Below are 8,963 nucleotides of genomic sequence, written 5' to 3'. Positions count from 1 at the left end.
TCAAGCCGCGGCTCGGCTCCCTTCCTGCCCCGGCGGTTGGGCGGCGGCCGGGCTGGCTCGGAGGCCGTTGCGGATCCAAGGGCCGGCGGCTGGAGCTCCGGCGGCGCTGGCTGCCACTTGGCATTATCTTTGTTTCTCTTTACAGAATCTATCTTTTTAGCTTTTGCTACTTGAGGATTTTCTCGTTGCCACTTCCTGGCATAGCAGAAAATAAAGCAGGTGGTACCTACCAGAGAACAGAAAGACTAGGCGAGGCCTGGGGAAGAACGCTCCTCACAACCACAGGGGGAAGCAGCATTTGAAAGAGACCACCTGGTTCCAGAGCACAGGTAAATAAGCTGTAAACCAGTGACTTTTAATACAAAATCCACCACATCTGCACCTTCCCCCCCTCCCCCCCATTGATCTCTCTGCCTTTGCTTTGACTATAATGTGGAATAGGCTCTTGGCATCGTTCAAAAAAAATCAGGTTCTTCCTTGATGCTGGACCTCGTGTTTTCCAATCCATCCCAGACCCAGGATCCTTTGAGTATACATTTCAACTTCTGCATCCTGATTTCCTTCTTAACTCTTGAGTCTTTCTTATCTACCTGCAATCACACCTTTCCTTTGAGAGTACACGTTTACTGCTGGTGACACTTGACATAGTAGGTAAATCATGAACCTAGATTTAAATTTCTGGCAGTTTACTGTCTTCATTATTGGAGCTATTACAGAAGTGAGTCATCTCAGAACTGTGCTCCTCTGCAATCCTCAGTCTCTGGTCTTGACTGTCTCTGATGGCTCCATACTGTGTCCCAGTTTGATTCACCATGAGTGTCACTCACATGTGTGCGCACATGCGCAACAGATTCCTGGGGAATCTAGGTTAGCGTAAAGAAATGATTCCTTCTGTCATAGATGATGTGTCTGTAGAGTTATAGAAGTAACTAACAGATTTTCACCTCTCCTCATAGAAGAGAACTAACAAAATCATGACTGCTGGATAATACTAGGAGTTTTAATCCCCAAGGAGATTGCTATGTAGTTCATAGAACTACAAGATATGGGTTATGTTGAGTTCTCAATTAAATGTATGGATCTCACAAAATGGGGCAAATATGTAATTAGCTCTGGCACTAATAAACTAACTCATGAATATATTACTCCCTATAAGTATTTTTCTTAATGTCTTCTTGAAGTATCTCTCAGCATCTCCTCATATTCTTGCCCTTCTACTCCTAGAAGCAGTGATCTGCTTTCTCTGATGAAGATTAATTTGTATCTTCCAGGAATTTATTTAACCCAGTACAATTTTTTTTGATATTCAACCCACATTATATATGTGAACAACTCATTTCTTTTTATTGATGAGTAAAATAATAGTTCATTGCTAGTGCATTATAGAATCCCAGCTCCTACAAATATATTCCCTGCAAGTATTTACCAAAACACCTTTCACACATCCCCAAAAGCATCCTATTTACTAAGACACCTTTCACACCTCCCCCAAAATATCTTATTTACTAAATCTAAGGCCAAACCGCCTTCTGGTTTCCAGGCTTTTCCACATTCCAGTCACCTGATGTTTAACTTGTTTATTGTTTCCTTCTTGGGGTCTGGAATTTCCCTTTAATCCCTATCTTTAATAATTAATCATTTTGTTCTGTTTCTGATTTCACATTTTACAGCATGGCTATATTACAACTTGTTTATCCCTTTTCCTTTTGATTAAAATTGTATTGTTTGCAGATTTGGGCCATCATAAGTAAAGTCCTTATGAACAGATTTTTATAGAGACATATGCTTTTAGCTCTAATAGATACATATTTAGGAGTAGAATATATGGATCATGTAATAAATACATGTTTAGCTTTTTAGTAAAATGGCAAACTATTTTCAAAGAAGTTGTATCATTGTACATTTTCACCAGCAATGCAAAAGACTTCTTTTGTAAGGTGAATTATCCCAGAAGCCACATTTTCGAAGATGGAATTTTGAAGTCTTTATTACAACACTAGCAGTCTGTAGGCTACCCATTGTTACAAAGACCTGCAGCCCCCAAATACACATAACACAGCTAGGAAACAGGCCAGAGAAGGAAGAAAGAACAAAAACAATACCAACAACCAATTCAGCTCTGAGGGAGAGCTGAATTGGGATGCCATGATGACTAGAGACGAGCCAGGAGACAGGATACAGGACAAGATCAAAAGGAAACACACCTAGCAAGGCATAATTGATAGGGTAAAGTAGACTTTGCCAGAGAACCACGCAGACATCTAGGTACAGAGAACAAAGAAAGGTTTATTGCTGGGAAAGGGACCAGCAAGACCCCTTCTCACAAGGGAAAAGTGAAAAGAAGCACCGGCTATTGTCGGAGGTGACCTATATAACCTAGGAGGTCTAGGAGGGGCTAGAAGGGGTTAGGAGGTGGAGACCCTGGAGTGGACGTGAAGGCCAGGGGCTTCATCATGGCGGACTAGGATTTATGGCTCTTGCCCAAATAGTAGATAAGGGGCAACTGCCCAGACCTGAAGGTCACCCTGAGGGGCTCTTGTTGCCTTATATGGTGGTAGCTGCCCCAGAGAAGTGCCATCCTGAGGCAAAGGGGGGTTGGAGGCTGATTATTTACCGCCTTTACTAAATGGGCCTGGTGTTGCCTAGGAAGGGAAATAAACTGTGGAAAGGGGAAGAAGTGGAGTGTGCTAAGCTATGAGAAGCTAACAATAATGGCACCTGTGCTAGTCTGGGCCTAAAGAGGGTTGGAGCAGGGGGAAGATCCACAGGAAATTCCCAGTCCTAGGCACGAACTGACAAATTCAGTAACCTATCAGCCAAGTGCCTGTCCCTGCTTCCAGGGTTCTGAGCATGCCCATCATCTGGGAGGCAGGGGCTTTTCCTTCCTCCAGTATGAAGACAAGATGCCAGATGCTACCATCCACCATCTAGCCAATTTGGCGCTGGCCAGACCTGACCCCCTTACTTCACTTCTAGATCCTCTACATACTAAGTTGGTTTGGTCAGCCTTTTAAGTTTTGGAGATTCTAAGGAATAGGTAGGGTTACTTACTTGTGGTTTAATTACACTGCTCTAATGAAGTTAACATTATTTCATGGACTATCAATATATCTTTTTTAGTAGAATATTTCTTTAAATCTTGACCTTGAACATGCTAATTCTATGGCCTGGCTAAATCATTTTTTAAGGTAAGCCTTGTGATTCTAGTGAAATTGTTCTGATTCTACCAAGACTAGGAAATATTTCACCCAAAGATTTGCAAACTAGAGGTGGTTCAAACCTGATTTGTCTTGTGCACCCCGGTCCCAGTGAACATGAAGAACTTCTCTTCCTTCAAGGAATAATTAGTCTTTCTCCAATGTTCCTGTATGAGTTTGGCTATGAGACTTTAGTATCTCTATAGCATTCTGCTTGGACTAAAACATTCTAAATGTCAGTTTTCTATCCTCTAGCCACTCCAAAATTATTCCTGGGTAAGTGACAGGATTATGATTTCTTCACAGAACATCAGCCTCTGTGTTTTTATTTTCAGTTCTATGTTGGAAAGATTGGATCGTTAATTCTTGGCCAAGAAGAAGTGTTAATGACATTGGAAGAAGATACTATAATTTGGATGCATGACTGCTAAACTGATCATCATTAATGAGAAGTATCAAAGTAAGGCTAAAAGAAAAGGGCTTTATCCAAGTGACCTTTGAGGAAATTCAAATGCTGCCTTTGGATGGAGAAATCCTTATTATTTCTGCAGTTTCTGCTTTTTCTGCTGCAGAGAGCTTCTCAGACTCTCTCTTGGGTGCCTCCTCTGAACTCTACAGATGTTCCCTGGTTCAGACATCTGCATGTTGCTGGGTTGCTTTGCTTTGTGGCATCTCTAATGTCTGTTTTGAAAAGGTTGAAAAGGAGAAGAATCACAAACACCCTACAAGTTGAAAATATCATCTGTTTTCTAAACTGTATATAGCTGAGCTTTTCCTGACCTCTAGGTGAAGCAATGTCTCCGACTTTTGTAGTTGGTGATTTCCAGCTTTCTGAATACACTGGACTGGTGTGTAACCCAGACTCCTTTCCCTGTGTGAGCATTGGGATCAGTCTCTAGCTGTGAAAAGTTGAATCTGGTTCAGTATTTCTGTGAGCTCTTGTGATTTTATAGCTTCTACTCATGGTTGCCCTTTAAATCCTCTCTTAGTTTATAGCCCTGACATCTCCCTTCTATTCTTTGACTATAGCTATTTAAATTGTATTGTGAGAGAATAAATCATCTCCCAGCTAGCTGAGGCCTGGTAGCCTGATAGGGCTTGTCATTGATATCAGTGATTTAGAAAGAGGAGTCCCAAGAATTTGAATTTGGTGGGACATTTATTACATATCATCCACATACTTCTTTCAATTAAGTTTTATTGCCTTTTCTATAAGAGAGAAAATGTGCTAGGCAATCATTGGTGGCTCATACTTATAATCCTAACTACTCAGGAAACTGAGATCTGAGGACTGTGATTCAAAAACAGGCAGTCAAAGAAAATTTCAAGAGACTCTTACCTCCAATTAGCCAGCCAAAAACAAAACAAAACAAAAAACAGAATTAGGAATATGGCTCAAGTAGTAAAGCTCCAGCCTTGAGTAAAAAAGCCAAATGATACTATCTATATGAAGTAGAAGCTCTTGTACCACAACAAAGGAAGGAGGGAGGAAGAAAGGGGGAGAGGGGCGAGAGACAGAGAGACAGAGAGACAGAGAGACAGAGAAATCAAACCTCTTTTATCTCACTTTTTGGAATTTAAGTATGGAAAATCTAAGTCCATTACAGAGGAGATCTTCTTTTCTTGTAAATTTTTCCCTAAGTCATTTTTAAGGACTCTGGACCCTGGGTTAATTAATCAATAACTTTTTAGAATTTTGATATTTCGAGCTCTGACTTAGCCAAGTAAGATTACATAACATAGCTTTAAAATTTAATTTTTAATGTAATTTTTAAATGCTCAGGAATTTAGGGCCTACATTCTACATGGTGAGTCACAGTAGAGAAATAGAGCCAACGTAGATTCATGTAGAAAAAAAAAATCCTGCTCTTTTTCATCTCAATCATTAGGCTTCTTTCCTTTTTTTTTTTCTTTGATTCTTTTTAATTTGCTTTTTTGTGCAGGGTCTCACCCAGGCTGGCCTGAAATTGTCCTATAGCTCAGATAGTCCTCAAACTTGGGATCTTCCTGCCTTCGTCTCCCAAATGCTGAGTATATATTGGACCATTTCCTTGACTTAGATTTCTTTTTGGATCAGAGTGATCTTTTACATGCTTTACTTCAGTTTGAGAGTCTTCAGAGAGGATAGAATGCCCACTTATACGTTTGATTTAACAGATATGCTAACAATGGTCTTCATCAAATTGTGAATAGTTGCATTACTAATAAGCCACTTGACAGTTCAGCGGGATACTGGATCTGATTTGGAAAAAACATTTCAGGAGACTCTAGTACAGGATCCTACTGTGATCATAAGAAGCCTATTCTGCATAGTCTAAAGGGCCAGGACAGGCCCTGGAGGAGGATATACCTCTCATGTGAACGTCACAAAGTCCAGCAGGGATCAGGTGACTCTGGGGCAGCTGTTAAGCAATCACATTGAATAATCTAAATCTTGAGACATAAGACCCTTGATTAAATGGCAGGGACTTGTCAAAAGATAATTAAAGATATTAAAATTAGAATGTAAAATACAGGTAAATTAAAAAGTTGGAGGCAGCCAACTCTTTCAAGGCTTGAAGAATAAATAACAATTTTTCCCTTTTTTTTCTTTCTTATTTTATGTTTTTTAAGACAAGATTTCACTATGTAGCCCAAGTTGGCCTGGAAATTATGATCCTTCTGTTTTTATCTCTCAAGCTCTAGGATTACAGGCATGTGCTACCATGCCCAGCTACTATGTATATTTCAATAAAATGGAAAGAGGAGTATAACCTGAAAACTGGGAGTAGGAAAAAGATGCATTTAATAAAAATGATCTCTAAAACCTGGAACAAACATTCCACTCAAGAAACTTTCCTATTAGCATCAAATATGTAAGAGAAGTGCTTGCTATATATATTCACCATTATACTGGAAGGCCTAGCCAGAAAAATCACACAAGAAGCAGTTGTGAAATGATTAGAAAGAAGAAGTAAAACTACAGCTACCAATAAATGATGTGGAAACCAAAAATTCTACATAAATTATTATAATAAGAGTTATCAAGAAAGCTTAACAGGTTAAATGACTTTTTAAATGATCAGCCTCAAACATTAGATGTCATAAAAAGATACAAAATTCACAGTAGCACATAAAAATGGAGAAAATATGGAAAATACTTTATGTAGAAAATTATAAAACTTTATATTGCAAGGTATTGTGCAGAACTAAATAAATTATTTTTATGAACAAAAACATACAAAAATGCACTCTGAAGTCTTCTTACACTAATTCATAGGTCGAACAAAATTTCAACCAACATTCAAACATGTTTTTTCTTTGAAGTTGACTGCCAAAAATTTTTACATAGAGGTAGACTCTTATTTCTTTCTGATTATTTTCCTACTTTGTACCCTGCTCTCTTGCAGGGACTCTTTGTTTTGTTTTTGTTTGTTTCACTGGTTTATTTGTGCCAGTACTGAGCCTTGAACTCAAGGCCTGAAAATTTTGCTTTGATTTTCCTGTTTAAAGCTAGTGCTCTACCACTTGAACCACACAGCTCCACTTCTAGCTCTTTGCTGGTTAATTGGAGATAAGAGTCTCTGGGATTTTCCTGCCCAGGGTGGTTTCAAACCAAGATCCTCAGATCTCAGCCTCCTGAGTAGCTAAAATGACAGGTGTGAACCACTAGCATCTGACTAGGGAGTCTTTTTAGTGGAGCTTATTTAACACTAAACATAGGCTGGACAACGTTCATGGAAGCATCTTACATACAGTACTATTACTCCTTACAATAATCATCTGAGGTAGGTTACTATGTCCAACTTACAGTCTGGTTAAGGAATTTGATAGTAAAATACGGGGCTGGCAATTTAACATCCCCCACCCCCACCCCAGGAAATCTGGCTGCTTTTTCCATTCCCTTTTCAGCAAACATTGACACCAATTTTCAACTTTAATTTACCATAAATCTTCCCTTCAATTTCCTTCTACTTGTATTTTGCTATGACTGAAATGGTATGACTGTCAATTTTCTTTTAATCTCTTAAAAATAGGTGATGTACCTGTTTCCTCTCTTTCCTTGTCCTCTTATTTATTCCTGGCTTTTTTTAAGTACTAAAGGTATATTTTCCTTCCTTCCTTCCTTCCTTCCTTCCTTCCTTCCTTCCTTCCTTCCTTCCTTTCTTTTTTCCTTCCTTCCTTTCTTCTTTCTTTCTTTTCTTTCTTTCTTTCTTTCTTTCTTTCTTTCTTTCTTTCTTTCTTTCTTTCTTTCTTTCTTTCTTTCTTTCTTTCTTTCTTTCTTTTCTTTCTTTTTTGGTGCTGGCCTGGGCTCAAACTTAGGCCCTGGGTACTGGCCTGGAGTTTCTTTGCTCAAGGCTAATGCTATACCAGTTAAGCCAAAGCTCCACTTCCAGCTTTTTGATAGTAAGTTGGAGATAAGAATCTCATATTATGTGTGATTCATTTATTTAAGCATTTATATTGGGAGTTTTTCTGTTAATTTTGGTGCTTTATCTTTGAGGCTATTGGGTTATATTTCCCTACTGACATTTTTAATGGTATTGAATTGCCAAATAGAAGCATATATCTCTATCACTTAAATGTAAAGTAGTATTTGCCTGTGAGTTAATAAACTTCCTGATTACTAAGTTTTATCTTGGGAGAGGAGAGTCAAGGTTGATTGTGCTGTTGAACTAGGTATGCAAGGTGCCATTTTGGATGGGGGCAAGAGGGAGCTCTATGTGTCAAAGCAAAAAGTTTAATGAGAGAGAGAGGGAAACTGTGGGCTAGTTAGCTCAAAAGCAAGGGTAGAGTGAAAGAGAGAAACATTCCCTGTTTCCTGCCAAGGGGAAGAAGGTTAAAAATTATTATTATTCCAAGTTCTTATGTGACATAATTTTGCTTATTATCCTCCACTGACCAAGCTAATCTCTTCAATCTTGAAAGAACTTCAAAGGGTAACTTATAAAGCACCAAAATAAATGCTTAAATAAATGAATCACATCCAAAAAATTCATTGATATGCTTATAACAAGAGCCAGATGAATGGAAAAGAAGTTTCCTTAAAGTGATACCTTTTTTGCTTTGTTCTGTTCCTTTTGTTACCTTTATGGAGAGGAGGTGTTTTCTCCCACTTTACATGGCATCTTTCAGATTTTCAAATTCTAACATTTATACTAAAACTTTCTCCCCGCTTCCTGTGTGTACCTTTGTGTGTGTGTGTGTTGGCATTGGGGCTTGAACTCTAGGCCTGGGCATTGTCCCTTAGCTTTTTTTCCTCAAGGCTGGCTCTTTACCACTTGAGACACAGTTCCCCTTCCAGGTTTTTGGTGATTACTTGGAGTCTCATGGACTTTCCTGTCCTGGCTGGCTTTGAACCACAATCCTCAGATCTCTGCCTTATAGGTATAAGCCCCAGGTGCCAGACATCTATTAAAGCCTGGGCTGAATTCCTTTGATGCTTCCTTCTCTCTGAGGATTCTCATTTGCCTTTTAGCACTAAATCAGGATGACACAACACAGATCATTAACCTCTGTTATTGTTACAAAAGAAGATTAGGATGGATGAAAGGTCAGACCTAATTATTGGTCATTACATTGCAAATTTAAATTATAATTATGTTCAATTATGAGTGGCTGGTATTTATCAGGTCTGTGCTTAGCTAGCCCAACTGATGTCTATGAAAAAGAAAAAGAAAGGAAGAAAGGAAGGAAGAAAGAAGAAAAGAAAGAAAGAAAAGAAAGAAAGAGAAAGAAAGAAAGAAAGAAAGAAAGAGAAAAGAAAGAAAGAAAGAAAGTAAAGAA

General features: G+C 38.7%; 1 long non-coding RNA gene across 1 annotated transcript in view; it reads left to right on the top strand.

Annotated features, from left to right (window-relative positions):
- LOC106000047 overlaps positions 1–4,495 on the top strand; it is a 4,874-nt gene extending 379 nt beyond the window's left edge. Inside the window, exons 2-3 of the long non-coding RNA XR_001175773.1 lie at positions 146–329; positions 3,533–4,495. This is a non-coding gene — a long non-coding RNA (uncharacterized LOC106000047). The remainder of the gene's footprint in view (positions 1–145; positions 330–3,532) is intronic.
- Positions 4,496–8,963: the final 4,468 nt, after the last annotated feature.

This window comes from Dipodomys ordii, unplaced genomic scaffold (genome assembly GCF_000151885.1).
Source record: "Dipodomys ordii isolate 6190 unplaced genomic scaffold, Dord_2.0 Scaffold206, whole genome shotgun sequence".
NCBI classification, from domain to species: domain Eukaryota; kingdom Metazoa; phylum Chordata; class Mammalia; order Rodentia; family Heteromyidae; genus Dipodomys; species Dipodomys ordii.
Note: the sequence above shows the minus strand (reverse complement) of the source record. Positions and strands in the feature narration are given on the sequence as shown.